The sequence below is a fragment of the Arachis hypogaea genome, chromosome 17 (assembly GCF_003086295.3).
Source record: "Arachis hypogaea cultivar Tifrunner chromosome 17, arahy.Tifrunner.gnm2.J5K5, whole genome shotgun sequence".
NCBI classification, from domain to species: Eukaryota; Viridiplantae; Streptophyta; class Magnoliopsida; order Fabales; family Fabaceae; genus Arachis; species Arachis hypogaea.
In genome coordinates this window covers 46,202,466-46,219,927 of record NC_092052.1, presented here as the reverse complement: position 1 = coordinate 46,219,927, position 17,462 = coordinate 46,202,466, and positions in this window count along the sequence as shown.

Sequence of the window (17,462 nt, the reverse complement as noted above, 5' to 3'; positions counted from 1 at the left end):
GCATGTAGAATTACAAGAATTTGAAACAGGTACCTAGAAGAAGAACTAATTCAATATTTTAATTATGGTGAATTCTATCGTACCCTTTCTAAAATAAAGGGTAAATTACCTCTTATAATATATATATTGAAAGTGATTCACCAGATGAGTTTTATGACATGGAAGAGATCTTTACGAATGCAATTGATGCACTTAAAGGTAAAGGATAGCTTATGGCCCGTGATGATAGAAGTCATAAAGACATTTAGAAAGATTCTTTAGATCCTCAAGTCATAAACACAGTTAAAGACATTGTTGATGATGTCAAATACAAGTTTCAAGGGATTGTAGATTCGGATCCTCATGAGATTAAAGACATTGTTGTCGATGAGGTGGAGATCAATAGGATTTGCAAGATGAGGTGACAATTAGCACAAGAATTTAATCACTTTCATAGGACAAAAGTTTTACAGATAGTGAACTCCGAGGATGTTATCACCATACAGAAAAGGGTGGAGGAGGCATACAATGGGTGTACGCTGAGGTTGGGAAGGAGTTGCGCCTATATAGCAGAGATTCTCCGTACCTCGATAGTACAAATGTTTCTACGTGTAACGAGCTGAATACATACTTGCACCTTGTTGATGGGTTTGTGAGTTCACCATAAAGAAATTTTTTCAGCGGTGACAGCCACCACCACCACCATAGACTGGTGGTGCTAAACTAAATTTAAATAATCACAAGAGAGAGAAAGAAAAGTAGAGAACATATACCTAATTATTATGGTTAACATTCAACTTAATTATAATTATAGGCACTATATAAATCACAGAGGGTAATTTACCCTTTATTTTAGAGAGGGCATGGTAGCATTCACCTTTAATTATTTATCGTTAATAGTGGGTGGTTTAAAATCTATATTATCAGGAAAGAAACACTAAAAAAAGAGATTTAAATAAGTGATAAAAGATATATGTCAAATTAAAAAAATTGAAAGTTGAATATCTTTTGTATCTATTATAAATTTAAATAAATTTTTTATGTATTTTTTAATTATTAAATATAATGAGTGAGATTAAATGGTCCGAGCGAAACTTAGTATTATAACATTGAGTTCCTTTTCCACTTTGAGAAATTTCCGTGGATCTCATCCATGCCATTTTCTGATGAGCAGGATCCTCTGTAGAGGCAGGCTCAGAGCATACTATATGGCACTGGATTGAGGAATAAGAAAATAATATTGGCTAAGCTTTCAGAGAGAGAAAGAAAATTTAGAACATATTGTGAGATAGGAAAAGTGGATATATTACAATGTTTTTTGAAATCTGATTACAACTGAAGTGAGCACCTCCTTTTATAGAGGTCTCTGGATAAAAGCGATATCTTACGAAATCTAGACAAACCTATCATACAATGCCATCTGGAGGATAAGGATAAGCCTTATCTTTTTTTTTTGGCATTTTCTAGACATGTGACTAAGGTCACTTTATTTCAGCACACTCATAATTATACATAGTAGGAACAATAGTGTCCTAATAGAGGGATGGTTTAAAATAGTCTTCTGGAAGAGTTCCATCACCATCTAAGAAAGATGATGTGTCATCAGAAGCCAAATTGACAGCTCTAAGATCCCTATCCGGGTCTTGCAGATATGCAAACGGGTCTTCAATGTTTTCTTCATTCGGGTCTTGGGCATCTTGCAGATATGGGTCATATGGGTCTGAGTTTGGGCCTTCAGCATCATTGGGTATTCCTGCATCAATTCTAGTTGGGTTTGGTGGTAAGGCATATACTCTTCCATCTAGATCTTCAGAATTCAGATCTTCTTCGGAGTTTCTGTTTGGAATATGTGTAGACGTGCTGGACTAGTCTCTTGGAGCATAAAAGGAGTATTGTCCAAATTGATTGATTATTCCTGAAGTTATGAATCTGGACTGGAACTCTTGGAGAGTTATTGGGGAAACATCTGTTTGAAACAGGAGTCCTTCAACTGCATCTCCTTCTCCATATAGACCAGGTTGCCAAAGTTGACAAAGGTATTTAGCCAAGGCATTCAGGACTGCCTTCTTATCAGTAGGCCACATGGTAGTGTATCCAACAATATCAACTTTGTTCATGGTGTGAGGATCTCTTCTAGTGAAATAACTCCTCTGTAAGGTGACAAAACAACTGAATTTCCATTTTGCCTTAGAGGGTTTATTCCATAGTTGGTGCCTTTCAAGCATATTATATAACATTCCTCTCCATGCTTCAAGTGGTGCATACATAGAGAATAACCGGACTAGATGAGAATGGGCTTGAGTGCAATTACACAGGATGTGATATATAGGAAAGAGTGGCAATATGATAGCACATGTATACATGGAAGAAAGAGCCCAGATATACCACATCATTTCTTCTAGTATAGGTCCTTGGATTATTAGTACAGTACAAAAAGGGGTATCTATGTTGAAGTACCTTAGATTTGGATGGATTTGTGTTATGATAAGAAGCTGATGTAGCCAGTAAAACAAGGTTTGTCTAGCTAGACTGTTTATTTGGAATTCTGTCTGGGATTCTGCTTTGAATGGAAAAGGACTAATCTTTCTTCTGTATGGGCTTCTGTGAAGTGGGCAATCAGGAAATGGAATGGTGCGTGAAGGATTGTAGGAACTCATGGTGCAGATGTAATGGATTGGTTTTGGGATTGGTTCTTTAGTAGGTCTGGAGAGGAAATCAGCTAATGTGTTTTGGTGTCCTTTGATGTGTTTCACCTCGAATTTATAGCAAGAGAACCAATCTTTCCATCTTAGCAATTGAGAGTCTGGCAGGATTTTTTTCTTGATATCCAGCATTGACGTGAATGAGGTGTTATCCATTTCTACAGTGAAATGATAAGCACTGAGATGAAAATTGAACTTTTCTATTCCTCTCTTGACAGCAAGAATCTCCTTGTAAGTGGCATGGTAATGTTTTTCAAATTCTTTGAACTGTCCACTAGCATGCGCACAATAGTGTCTTGTCCTATCAATTTCTTCAAGTAGCACAGCTCCCCAGAATTCATCACTAGCATCTGTCTGCAATATTCTTTTTCCTGTGCTGGGAATCTTTAAAGGTGGGGGGTCTTATGCTATCTTCTTCAGGGTTTTGACAGCTGTGGTTTGCTCAGGTCCCTATGGTGGGGGCTTCTTTTTTAGGAGTTTTGACAGCTGGCTGGTGTGTCTGGTCACCTCTGGGATAAAGTCTCTGATGTAGTTTACAATTCCCAAGAATTGTTGGACTTGTTTGACCGTCATGTTTTCGTCAGGAAAGTGGATTAACTCTTTGGCGAGATTCTCTCCTGGTTGAAAAAATCCATCTTCGAAGATCATCCCAAGGAATTCAATTTTTGTCTTAGTAATAGAGCTCTTTTTTGAAGATAACATGATTCCTTGATCTTTGATGATTTGAGTGAATTGGACCAGGAGTGCCTTGTGGGCTTCACTGTCTTTTTGAGAACAGTAGGATGTCATCAATGTAGATGAGTGTGGAGTGTAATATGGGCTCAAAGATTTTAGTCATTGCTTTTTGGAAGAGAGATGGGGCTACTTTGAGTCCAAATGGCATTACCGTCCACTGGTATTGGGCTTCAGGTATACAGAATGCTGTTTTGTACCTGTCCTCAGGATGGAGGCCAATTTGCTAAAATTCAGCTTTTAAGTCAAACTTGCTAAATATCTTTGCTCCACTTAATCTCTTTGTAATAACTGATATTCTTGGTAGAGGAAACTTGTCATCTTGTAAGAAGACATTAAGTGGCTTATAATCAATGACAAGCTTTTTTTTTTCCTCTATTTTGCTCGGCCCTTTTTTCAACATAGAATGCTTGACACGCCCAGTTAGAATTAGTTGGTTCAATGAGCCCTTGAACAAGAAGGGCTGCACATTCAGCTCTTGCCATCTTAAGATCTTCGGGGTTCATCCCTGAATGCGTGGTCTTTGTAGGACTGGTGTCTTCATTCTTTTTGAAGGGGAGTCGAACATAGAATTCTGGATTCTTCCACAAAGGAGCAGGGTGGTTGAATTGATCATGACTGTCACAACAGGCACTAAGGAGTAGCTGTTGGATCTCCTTATATCCTTCTGGAGCTTCTTGGATTTCAAGGATGCTTTGTATCCCTGTAAAAGGCAAAAACTGCCCTTTGTAACTTAGACCAATAGGTTTGATTTGTAGCCTATGGGTTCGGAAGAAGGCATCAAATCCGAACAAAACATCTTTGTCTGGGAGATAACTTTCCAGTACTCTGAGCCAAGTGGTCTAGCCTGCAAATATCTCCAATCCAACTGGTTTTTTGGAGATGAGATTGATGGTGAAGACTTCATTGTTAGCTGCTGCGAACTTCTTGGAAAAAGGTGCCCACATTTCTTTTCTTAAGACATGTGGTTTTATGACAGTAGCACAAGATCCAGTGTCCATTAGTGCAACAGCCTTTATTGGTTTATCATAGACTGATGTCTTGACTTTTAAATCGAAATGAGGCCGAGGAGTACCATCAATCTGTTTTACCCCTAAAGATCCAAGATATCCAAGTTCTTCTTCTGGAATACTCGATCCTTTAGGAATTCTTGTGGTGATGGAAGCAATGGATGATATGGTAAAGATAGACCTTTTTGGTGGGAGGTCTTCCTCTGAACTATTTACTTCTGAGTCAGAGTCTTGGAAAACATATTCAGTTTCATCATTTTTACTTCTTTGTTCTTCAAGTACTGACTCTAGATCTTCCTCATCACCAATGGAAGCAGCATCCATTAAAGACTGGAGCATTTTTATCTCCTTCTTTGTTTTGTGAGGACATGACTTAACAAAGTATCCTTGTTTTCCACAAATAAAGCATTTGTTTGACTTAGTATGAGGTTTTCTCCTTTTGAAATAGCGGTATTTCTGCTTCTTTATTCTTCTTCTGGATATATTCTGGTGAAATCTCATAGCCGGTAATTGCCAATGTGTCTTCTTCTTTATCTTACATTCACACGTGCTTGACTCTTTGCACTTAATTTTCAGATGGGATTTGCTGCATGCTCCTTTGAGTTTGCTTGATTTTTTGTTAAGTTGTTTGAACATTTGTTGTTGTTCACACAATTTTTCCAAGGCAGCTAAGGCCAACTGGTATATTTCTCCAATGGTTGTGGTAGTCACTTCTTTGCGAAGAGCCATCATCATTCGTTGTATCTCTGGCTGAAGCTCATCTGGCAAGGATGCTATGAAGACATGTTTAAGTGGCGGATTATTATTTTCTCCAAGAGGATAATATTTGGCGGCCATCTTTTTGTAATGTCTCTCCAAGTCCTTCCTGTTGAGTGAACAACACTTCATTTCAAAATATTCTTGAGAATTTCTTTTTTGGATGATTGCAATGTCTCCCAGAAATTCTTGATGTATTATCCCCAGAAACTGTGAGGAGGTACCATTGATGAGCTGGAGTCTTTTATATTCAGAAAGGTTATTCACCCATTCTCGGAGATTGCCAGTCATCTGATTTATAAAATCTGCAAGGACTTGTGTTCTTGTGAGGTTTGGGTTAGCCATGGTGGTCTCAATCCAAGCACTGAATTCATTTAACCTTTTCCTGTATCTTGCTGGTGGAATATCATCAAAGGTGAACCATTTATTGGAAGTTTTGATTTCAGCTGGCCCTGTATGAGCACGACTTGCTGAAGCTTCTGGTTCATCTCTCTCAGAAGTTATCTCTTCCTTTTCTTCTTCTACAGGGTTAACCATGGCTATTGCTAAAAGGTCTGCTTCATAATTCTCTTCGGACCCTTCATCTACTTCTTCACTGGTCCCAGTAGTTTCATCTTCTGATTCTTCAGTGATTTCTTCACTGTGTGATTGATTATCCAAAGTAAGGGTATAAATTGATCGTCCTGGTGCAGGAGACCCTTCTTTAATACCCTTATCTTTCGTAGGGATATTAGAAGATGTTTCTTCTCTAAAAAAATTTTCTGGTCTCCAAGGAGGATGAGGTTGGAGAGATGGCTGAGATTGTTGTGGCTGGGGCTGGGACGAGTGACGCCGTCCTTGGGGAGAAATTGATTTTTTAGTGTTTACTTATCTGGCTAAGTGGTAGGTGGATTTGAAGATGGAGTCATAATCTGGGGTTTCTAGTGGTGAATATGTGGAAGGAAATAAGACAGGTGAATATGAGGGATATGGTTTGGGATACATGGATAATGGGTCTATAGTCAGTGCTTGGGGTACAGCTGTTATGCTTTTGTCCATCTCAATTTGTCGAAGTTGGGCCTTGACTTGATCCAGTTCTCTATTCTTCTTTTGAAATTTTGGGCAAAAGTAGCGATTATCAATATAGGCTTTGAGTTCTTGATCAAGTTGAAAAGCTTGTGCAGAAAGTCGATCTTTGAGTTCAGCCACTTGTTCTGCCACAGAGCCTAATTGTGCTGAGAGTCCTTCAGTTTTTTCTACAAGAGTATCAAGAGTGTGATCTATCCGGAGTAGTACTTTATTTTGGCTGACTGCATTATCTGTATGCCAATTAAGCACTTCCTCTTGAGGAGTTGTTGCTTGATGTCCATGTGGAGTGATTCCTTGAGGTATCACATAAGGTCTCCTAGTGATTTTCTTTTCATCATTTTGGGTCACCAATGGTGGGAATTCTTCCTCATAAGATCTGAGAGTGGTGATACATGGGAGTGTGCTGACTGGTTGATAAAGGTAATCCATGGAGCCTTTTCGAGACAATTTCGTCTTCCTGATCATTGGCCTCTTTCTGATCATTGGAGCTAATTCAGCATCATCAGGAGGCTCAGGTCTTTTAAAAGAGCAAGGGGCCTGTAGTAACTTCTTCTTCTTTTTCTTGTTCCTTTGTCTCCTAGCATAATCTTCATTATCTGTGTCACTCCATTGATTGGCACAATCACAGTCAGAATCACACATGGAGGGATCAACATCCCAAATGAAGTGGCCATTTATGTGAGAGACATAAACAGGTTTTCCGTTCTCATAGAAGTGCACCGGTGGATCATTCTGATCATGAGTTGTCTGCACCTGAACAGGAGAGATCATATTGATTCTTCTGAAGGATGGTCCTCGCAGTGAAGTTTGTTTGGTCATTCTAGGTCTCTGAAAAATAGTTGTCACCGTTCCATCACTATTATGAGTAATAGTTGGAGGTGTTGTAGTATGAACATCGACCTGTTTCTTTGGAAAGGCTTTCTCATAATCAGTAATCCATTCCAATGGAATGATAGAAGAAAGTTCATCAGTAGTGATCATTCTTGGAATGTTTACGATTGCTGGTCTTCTTGCATTATCTGTGAACATGAATAATACTTCTCCTGTAGTGTTTGGGAGATTGAGATCAATAGCATGGTCTTAAACTCTGTAGAGGACTTGGTGGTGTAGGGTGGCTTGTTCAGCATTGGAATATTGGATTACTCGCACTAGTTGTATTTGAATCTTTAGCCTTTGACATATGGTAGGATCTGAAAGTCTCATAGTGAAATTAGGAGCTATAGTAAGAATGACACTTCCATTTGAGAGCGTGGTTACTAATGCTCCTATCAAGGCATGTTGGTATTCTTTGAAAGTGGTATCTAAAAGAGCAACCTTGGCCGTTACCGGAAGAGATCTTCTTCCATGAAGGGTAAGAATAAGCCTAACTGCTCCTAGATGTAAATGAGTATAGCCTTGGTTTTGATAATTTTGAATGAGTTCTGGAGGAATCTCCAAGGTTGTGTATTGTTCAGCAGTAGTGGCTTTTAGACCACACTGTTGTAGATGGGAGGACTGGATGACTTCTTTAGGAGGAGGAGAAGGGTTTCTGTGGATAAGATGGCGAATGAAAGTGAAGGTTGATTTCTTTTGTCTTTGGTAGAAAGAATAGGGACTTATAAGAGGGCATTCAGTGGCTGGAGTTCGGGAGTCTTCTGGAACATGAGTGAATTCTACTAACTGATCAATTTTATTTCCAAGGGTTTTCTTTAAACTGGAGGGTAATCGGTCTATGCTTAGGGAGGTAGAGTGATGTATGGGTTGTGAAGAGCTTGAGGAATCTGAGGGGTTCATACTTAATGATTCTCTCTTACTTACTTTTACTAGTAATACCTTCTTCTTCCTCTTGTAAACCTGAGGCTCTGATACTACAGGGGTGAATCTCTAGTACTTCAGGATAACAATGAAATAAAGCATCATTTGCTTATCCCAGTCACTCTTTCCAACCATTATAATGAGTGAGATTAAATGGTCTGAGCGAAACTTAGCATTATAACATTGAGTCCCTTTTCCACTTTGAGAAATTCCCGTGGATCTCATCCATGCCATTTTCTGATGAGCAGGATCCTCTGTAAAGGCAGGCTCAAAGCAAAATCCATTTGTAAAATGGGTAATGCTACGCTTTTCTTTTAGCCAAATTGGTGCGCAGAAATTGTGATTACACTTTGATTATGTAAAATTCATTGCTCTTTCTTTCCCTGGTAATGGCGCCAAAAACATGATGCCAATACCATGGTTCACAACTTCGCACAACTAACCAGCAAGTGCACTGGGTCGTCCAAGTAATACCTTACGTGAGTAAGGGTCGAATCCCACGGAGATTGTTGGTATGAAGCAAGCTATGGTCACCTTGTAAATCTCAGTCAGGCAGATATAAAATAGTAATGGGGTTTTCGAAAATAATACTAAAATAAGAATAGAAATACTTATGTAATTCATTGGGTAGAATTTCAGATAAGCGTGTAGAGATGCTTTCGTTCCTCTGAACCTCTGCTTTCCTGCTATCTTCATCCAATCAATCTTACTCCTTTCTATGGCTAGCTTTATGTAAGGATGTCACCGGTGCCAATGGCTACTTTCGATCTCTCTCGGGAAAATGATCCAAATGCTCTATCACAGCATGGCTAATCGTCTGGAGGCATCACCTTTGTCATTGGTTGCATCCTATTCCTCCCTGTGAAAATGGTCCGATGCGCTGTCACTGCATGGCTAATTATCTGGAGGTTCTCGATCATACTGGAATAGGATTTACTATCCTTTTGCGTCTGTCACTACGCCCAGCACTCGCGAGTTTGAAGCTCGTCACAGTCATTCAATCCCAGAATCCTACTCGGAATACCACGGACAAGGTTTAGACTTTCCGGATTCTCATGAATGCCGCCATCAATCTAGCTTATACCACGAAGATCCCAATATCTCGGACTCGGTCCCCTGTATTAGTAATCTAAGAGATACTCGTTCAATCAAAGGTAGAACGGGAGTGGTTGTCAGGCATGCGTTCATAGAGAATGATGATGATTGTCACGTTCATCACATTCAGGTTGAAGTGCGAATGAATATCTTAGAAGTGGAATAAGTTGAATTGAATAGAAAACAGTAGTACTTTGCATTAATTTTTGAGGAACAGCAGAGCTCCACACCTTAATCTATGGAGTGTAGAGACTCTACCGTGATCAATAGTCTCCTAAGATGAACAATGGATTAAAACTGAGACCAAAGATGTCTGATACAATAGTAAAAAGTCCTATTTATAATAAACTAGCTACTAGGGTTTACAGAAGTAAGTAATTGATGCATAAATCCACTTTCGGGGCCCACTTGGTGTGTGCTTGGGCTGAGCTTGAGTGTTGCACGTGTAGAGGTCCTTCTTGGAGTTGAACGCCAGTTTTTGTGCCAGTTTGGGCGTTGAACTCCACTTTGCAGCTTGTTTCTGGCGCTGGACGCCAGAATTGGGCAGAGAACTGGCGTTGAACGCCAGTTTGCGTCATCTAAACTTAGGCAAAGTATGGACTATTATATACTGCTGGAAAGCCCTGGATGTCTACTTTCCAACGCAATTGGAAGCGCGCCATTTTGAGTTCTGTAGCTCCAGAAAATCCATTTTGAGTGCAGGGAGGTCAGAATCCAACAGCATCAGCAGTCATTCTTCAACCTCTGAATATGATTTTTGCTCAAGTCCCTCAATTTCAGCCAGAAAATATCTGAAATCACAGAAAAATACACAAACTCATAGTAAAGTCCAGAAATATGAATTTAACATAAAAACTAATGAAAACATCCCTAAAAGTAACTAGATCTTACTAAAAACATACTAAAAACAATGTCAAAAAGCGTATAAATTATCCGCTCATCACAAATCCAAAAAATAAAAAAGCGCAAGCATACGATACTGGTTGGATCGATCTGCGGAGATGTAGTAAATAAATAAATATAATTTTTTATGTTTTATTTAAATTAATAACTGTTATATGTATAATATTAATTTATTTTTATTATTTAAAAAATTATATTTAATAATATTTTAAGAGTAAAATATTTAAAAAAATAAAAAAAATTCATTGTTATTTTTAATAAAAATAAAACTTTTAAAATACTTTTATGTTTTAAAGATCTAATTTTCCGCTTTGTTTGCTTCTTCTGAGTGCCAGTTTCGATACGAGGACTTTATGGTTAAGAACTATGCTAATAACCTTCAAATTACTTGGTAGCGACACGGTGTTAACTTTATTATTCTAAAATTTTATATTTTTATTGATTAAGACTCCCCATACTCAATTAAGAGGTTGTGGATTTGAGTCTCCTATTTTTTCAAATTTTTGAGCCAATGAGTAATAGCTCAAATGGCATAGTCTCTCCATACTCAATTAAGAGGTTGCGGGTTCGAGTCTCCTATCTTTGGTAAAAAAAAAAACAAATTTTTTTTCCCGATACAAGTAAAATGGGCTTAGTAGAATATAATAACTTAATAGGTGTGAAAAACGATGTACATTTTTAATTAAGATGATGGACTTAGAAGAATCTGACTTATGGGCTTTGGCCCTTTGTTAACAAAAAAAATCTTATATTATATTGTCTTAGCATTTGTTTCTGCTTTTATGTTTTTAAAATAAAAAAATAAATGATAAAATAAAGAGGCCATTTTTTAAAGTATGACCATAATTTAAAATATTGGCTACGTTTGGCTTTAACAGAAATTAATTTGTAAATGGATAAAAAAATGGTAAAATGCTAAAAAATATATGTATGGCGTGTTATGCACAAATATGAAGCTGTTATTGTCAGAAACCACAAAATGCAGGTTACGTTTTGGGTGGAACGAAGACCAAGAAAGTATAGCATGCTGCAAAATGCAGCCTGCGATTAGCAGGGTAACCAAGTTACGAAACGTGCAGGAGTAGTTGTTGACTAGCTGGTGCACGAAATTGTGATCTCAGGCAACGGCACCAAAAACTCTGTACGCACGTCTTAATAAATTGTTTTTCATTCACAACTTCGATACAACTAACCAGCAAGTGCACTGGGTCGTCCAAGTAATAAACCTTACGTGAGTAAGGGTCGATCCCACGGAGATTGTTGGTATGAAGCAAGCTATGGTCACCTTGTAGATCTCAGTCAGGCGGATATAAAACAGTTATGGAGTTTTCGAAATTTATATAACAAAATAAGGATAGAAATACTTATGTAAATCATTGGTGAGAATTTCAGATAAGCGCATAGAGATGCTTTCGTTCTTCTAAACCTCTGCTTTCCTGCTGTCTTCATCCAATCAATCCTACTCCTTTCCATGGCTGGCTTTATGTAAGGACATCACCGTTGTCAATGGCTACTTTTTATCCTCTCTGAAAAATGGTCCGATGCGCTGTCACTACATGGCTAATCGTCTGGAGGCATCACCCTTGTCAATGGCTGCATCCCATCCTCTTGTGAAAATGGTCCAAATGCTCTTTCACAGCACGGCTAATCATCTGAGGTTCTCGATCATACTGGAATAGGATTCACCCTCCTTTTGCGTCTGTCACTACGCCCAGCACTCGCGAGTTTAAAGTTCGTCACAGTCATTCAATCCCAGAGTCCTACTCAGAATACCACAGACAAGGTTTAGACTTTCCGGACTCTCATGAATGCCGCCATCAATCTAGCTTATACCACGAAGATTCTGATTAAGAGATCCAAGAGATACTCATTCAATCTAAGGTGGAACGGAAGTGGTTGTCAGGCACGCGTTCGTGGGGGAATGATGATGATTGTCACGTTCATCACATTCAGGTTGAAGTGCGAATGAATATCTTAGAAGCGGAATAAGTTAAATTGAATAGAAAAACAATAGTACTTTGCATTAATCTTTGAGGAACAGCAGAGCTCCACACCTTAATCTATGGAGTGAAGAAACTCTACCGTATGAAAATACATAAGTGATAATGATCCAAGCATGGCCGAATGGCCAGCCCCCATGAAAGTCTAAGATAGCATAAAACTGATCAAAGATGTCTAATACAATAGTAAAAAGTTCTATTTATAATAAACTAGCTACTAGGGTTTACAGAAGTAAGTAATTGATGCATAAATCCACTTCCGGGGCCCACTTAGTGTGTGCTTGGGCTGAGCTTGAATGTTACACGTGTAGAGGTAAATCTTGGAGTTGAACGCCAGTTTGTAACGTATTTCTGGCGTTCGACTCTGGCTTGTGACGTGTTTCTGGTGTTTCACTCCAGACAGCAGCGTAGAACTGGCGTTCAACGCCCTTTTACATCATCTAAACTCGGCCAAAGTATGGACTATTATATATTGCTGGAAAGCCCTGGATGTCTACTTTTCAACGCAATTAGAAGCGCGCCATTTTGAGTTCTGTAGCTCCAGAAAATCCACTTTGAGTGCAGGGAGGTCAGAATCCAACAGCATCAGCAGTCCTTCTTCAACCTCTGAATCTGATTTTTGCTCAAGTCCCTCAATTTCAGCCAGAAAATACCTGAAATCACAGAAAAACACACAAACTCATAGTAAAGTCCAGAAATGTGAATTTAACATAAAAACGAATAAAAACATCCCTAAAAGTAACTAGATTCTACTAAAAACATACTAAAAATAATGCCAAAAAGCGTATAAATTATCCGCTCATCACTAGCATTGGAGAAGGCAAAACACATGTGCGTTTGTCAACCGTGCAGAACAAAGCACAGGTTGCGTTGGTAGTTTTCCTAGCTGCATGCGCGACATGTGTCATGGAAGGTAATGAAATCGGTTTATAGAAGTCAAAATCAAAACGCAAATAGGGGAAGCAAGAGTGAAAAAATCTTACCGAAGAAGAGTGAAACGAGAATGAGGAAGCAAGAGTGATAAAACTGAAGAAGCAAGTGTGGGAGAAGAAGAAGTATACTATGAAGGAAGGAAAAATAGTTTGTAATTTTACCAAACTAAAAAAACCCATTATTGAATATCTGGATCATCCTCAATGGGTACATTTTTTTTAATTTTATAATTACTAAATAAATATATTTATTTATACTTTATGTATTTGTGTTTTAACTTTCAACTAGAAATTTTATTATTATTATTATTATTATTATTATTATTATTATTAATGACATTGTTATTGTTATTATTAGTATTAAGATTAAGTCTTGGGAAAAAAAATATTATGATAATTATTATATTGTTAATTTTGTAAAATACTGTAGAAGATAATAATAATAAATTATTATTATTTAATAATAAATAATACTATTTTATATTTTTTATTAGTTTTTAATAATTTTTTATTAACTTATTATTAATTTTTATGATAATAACCGTACTGTGTAATAAATTATAATAAATAATATTGTGTAGAAAATTTTTATTATTTTTTAATAATTTAGAATTAATTTTTATGTGATTAACAATTCTGTGTAATAAATTAAAATAAAGAATTGTTTAACAATTTTTTATTAATTCTTAATAATTTATTATTAACTGTTATGATAATAATAATACAATACTGTATAGTTAATTCAAATAAAGAAGAATGTTTAATAATTTTTTTATTATTGTTATCATGAGTAACTGATAAGCAATAAAATAAAAGTAAGTGCTGAGACTAAAAGTAAAATAACAGAAACGAAACAATTTAACAAAGGAAAAAAAATTGCTCAATCTAGTTATCCTCTAATTTAATCATTGTCAATGTAAAATCAATCCCTAGCAACGGTGCCATAAACTTGATACTAAGAATCCTGTATCTCTACAAAATTATCCTCGGCAAGTATACCGAATTGTCGTCAAGTAAAAACTCACAATAGAGTGAGGTCGAATCCCACAGGGATTGATTGGTTGAGCAACTTTAATTAGAGGAGTATTCTAGTTGAACTAAGCACAAATTAGATTGAGAATTGCAAAAACTAAATAGCGGGAAATGTAAATGATACAAAATGTAAATAGCTGAAATTAAATGGCAGAATGTAAGTGTAGAAACTTAAATTGCAGAAACTTAAATGGGAATAGGGATGATGAACATCAAAGTAAACAACAGAAATTAAAGAATGGGTAAGATCAGAAGTGGGGAAGCTCATTGGGCTTAGGAGATATTGCAATTCTCCGGATCAAGTTCATTCTCATCTCTTCCTTAATCAATGTATTCATTGATCTCTTGGCAATCTTAAGTGATTGGATCCCAATTCCTTGGCAATCCAATCTCTCTAAGCTTGAACAATTGCCTAATTCCTTGATCTAATTGCTTATGGGAAGAGATGAAGTACGATCACTGATTATACCACATGCTTTCCTAGATCAAAGTGTTGGTAGGATTATATGTCACCATATCCATCCAAACCCCAACCCAGTCCAACATGAGAAAGCATTTCTAGCATGATTTCCTCATTCCTCTTCCAAGGGTCCGAAGAAATCCAAGTATGAATAATTTCTCCTCCAAGACAATTATCCATTAGTATGAAGATCAAAAGCTTTCAAGAGAATCAAGAGAAAAGAAAGAGGAAGAAGAGTGAAAACTATTATTGATCCATTGAATGACAACAGAGCTCCCTAACCCAATGAAGAGGGGTTTAGCTGTTCACAGCTTTAGAAATGGAAATTAGAAATGGAAAGTGCATTGAATCTAAAACTGAATTTCAGAGAAAGTAAAATACAGAGTGTTTACAATCTTGGATCCCCAGGTCCCAATCTCTTTCCTAGTTCAAAACTACCCCTATATATACTACTTCTCTGATCTTAAGTTGAGTCTGCAAGTCTCTGGATGTGGGCCTTTAAGCATAGTTGAAGCAGTTACAATCTCAATGGGCTTAGCTCAGCATGCATGAAAGAAGTTGAGTCAAGTATGATTCACGTTAGTCAAGGCGTTAGTGTGGTTAACGTTAAGTGTATATTCTGGTTCGAAGACGTTAGTGACACTAACTTTGTCACTAACGTCCCAACCCTCTTGAGCTACGTTAACCCCAATGTTAGTGGCACTAACTTGACAAGTAATGTAGCATTTTCTAACCTTTGATAACGTTAATGGTATTAACTTTACCATTAACGCTACAACCATTCTTTCTTCCACGTTAATGGCCCACGTTAGTGGTGCCAACATGACCATTAACGTGGGTGTACTATGACTCGAAGACATTAGTGACACTAACTTTGTCACTAACATTGCAAACCTCTTCCCCTTCTATGTTAGTGCCTACGTTAGTGGCACTAACGTAGGCTTCTTGGCCAATTCCAACGTTAGTGAAAAGTTAGTGTCACTAACGTTGGCTTTTCTCTCCTTGCTCCACGTTAATACCCACGTTAGTGGCATTAATGTGGCTACTAACGGGGGTATCTTAGGCCATTTCCAACGTTAGTGACAAAGCTAGTGTCACTAACGTTGGCTCCCCTTTATGCTCCATGTTAATGCCCACATTAGTGGCACTAACGTGGCCACTAACGTGGGCTTATGTTGGCCTTTCTAATGTTAGTGGTGTTAACTTTACGACTAACGTTAGAGCTTCTCTTTTCTTCCACGTTAGTTTCCACGTTAGTGGCACTAACGTGGCTACTAACATGGGCTACAATATCCTTCGAAGACGTTAGTGGTGTTAACTTTATCACTAACGTGGCTTTTCTCTGCTTCTTTTTTCCTGAAATCAAACAAACAAAGTGCATCAAAGCCCTGCCTTAGATCATGAGATTATGCATCATCTATTTTATCATTTAATTCATGCATTATTCCCTTGAAATCATGTAAAATTCACAATGTTTGCTTGAATCAAGATATAAGTGCATATCCACTCAAATGCTTGCTTATTGCCTAAAAAAATACATGAAACTACCTGAAATTCATAAATAAAAGGCTAGTAAAACTAGCCAAGTGCCCTGGCATCAGTAACGTCATTTTTATTATTATTATTATTATTATTATTATTATTATTATTATTATTATTATTATTATTATTATTATTATTATTATTATTGTTATTACTTATTAGTATTATTAGTAACCTTGTTATAATAATTACTATCATGAGTAATGTTGTTGTGATTATCATAATTATTATATTTCTTTTTGCAGGTTATTAGGAATTAGTTATCCAGAAAACTAGATCTACCAGAGACCTTTAACTAGGTAGCTGCAGCGTCACTAGTATTTACTGGATTTTAACACGTTTCGCGAGTAGGCGAAATGAGAGGTCATTCGGCACTCCTGAGTGCCTTGGCGAAATGGAGGCTGGAAACCCACATATTTCATCTTCTAGTTGGTAAAGTGACAGTGACATTGGAAGATGTGACATATATTCTTGGCCTCCCGGTTAATGGGGATCCCGTTACGGGTAGATCAGACAGCAGTCACCAGTTTTTGGTGGAGAACTGCATCGCGTGCTTCAGTCGGGAGCCTGGTCCACAAGATCATGTATTGGGTAAGGTTAATCTGGCATGCGTCTGGCGGTGCAGAGACACTGAGCCGTGTGACACGCAGGAGTCTGTTGAGTGGTACGTCTGAGCTCACATTTTCTACATGTTCGGAACGGTTGTGATTCCGAATAAGTCGACCACTTCATTGAACTCGAAGTTTTTGCCTCTACTTCGGGATTTCCACTGGATTTTAATATACAGTTGGGGCGCAGCCAGTCTGGCACACTTATACAGATCGTTGTGTTGTGCATCCCGATTCAATTGTAAAGAGATGGATGGGCCACTCATACTACTATTTGTCTAGGCGTGGGAGCGTATGCCGTTCCTGGCGCCTATTCCCCACGATCAGCTCGTCGATGTTGGGTTCCACTTGCACAACGGTATTCTTTTTAACTGTTATTATTATTATTATTATTATTATTATTATTATTATTATTATTATTATTATTATTATTATTATTGTTATTGTTATTGTTCTTATTATTAATATTATTATTGTTGCTGTTGTTGCTCTTATTTCAATTGCTTTAATTTTGTTTAGGTGGAATCATTGGCGCCGGCATACAAGATACATACAGAGGCCTACTGCACATTTTAGGCGAGGACTCGATGACATGGTGATGACATGTCATCATGTCATGTTTTTCTATGCTTTTTCATACAAGAAATTGATGATTAGTGCTTAAATATTGCATTCTTTTGTACTTAAATGGTATATTTTTTTGATCTTTTGATTTTAAAAATTTTGTAGGAAATAAGAAGAAAAAGAAGCAAAAAAAGCACAAAATAAGCTAAAAAGAAGAAAAGAGAAATTTTGGGCACGCTTTGAAGATTGAGCACGCTTTAAAACCTTAGGCCACGCTTTTTAAAG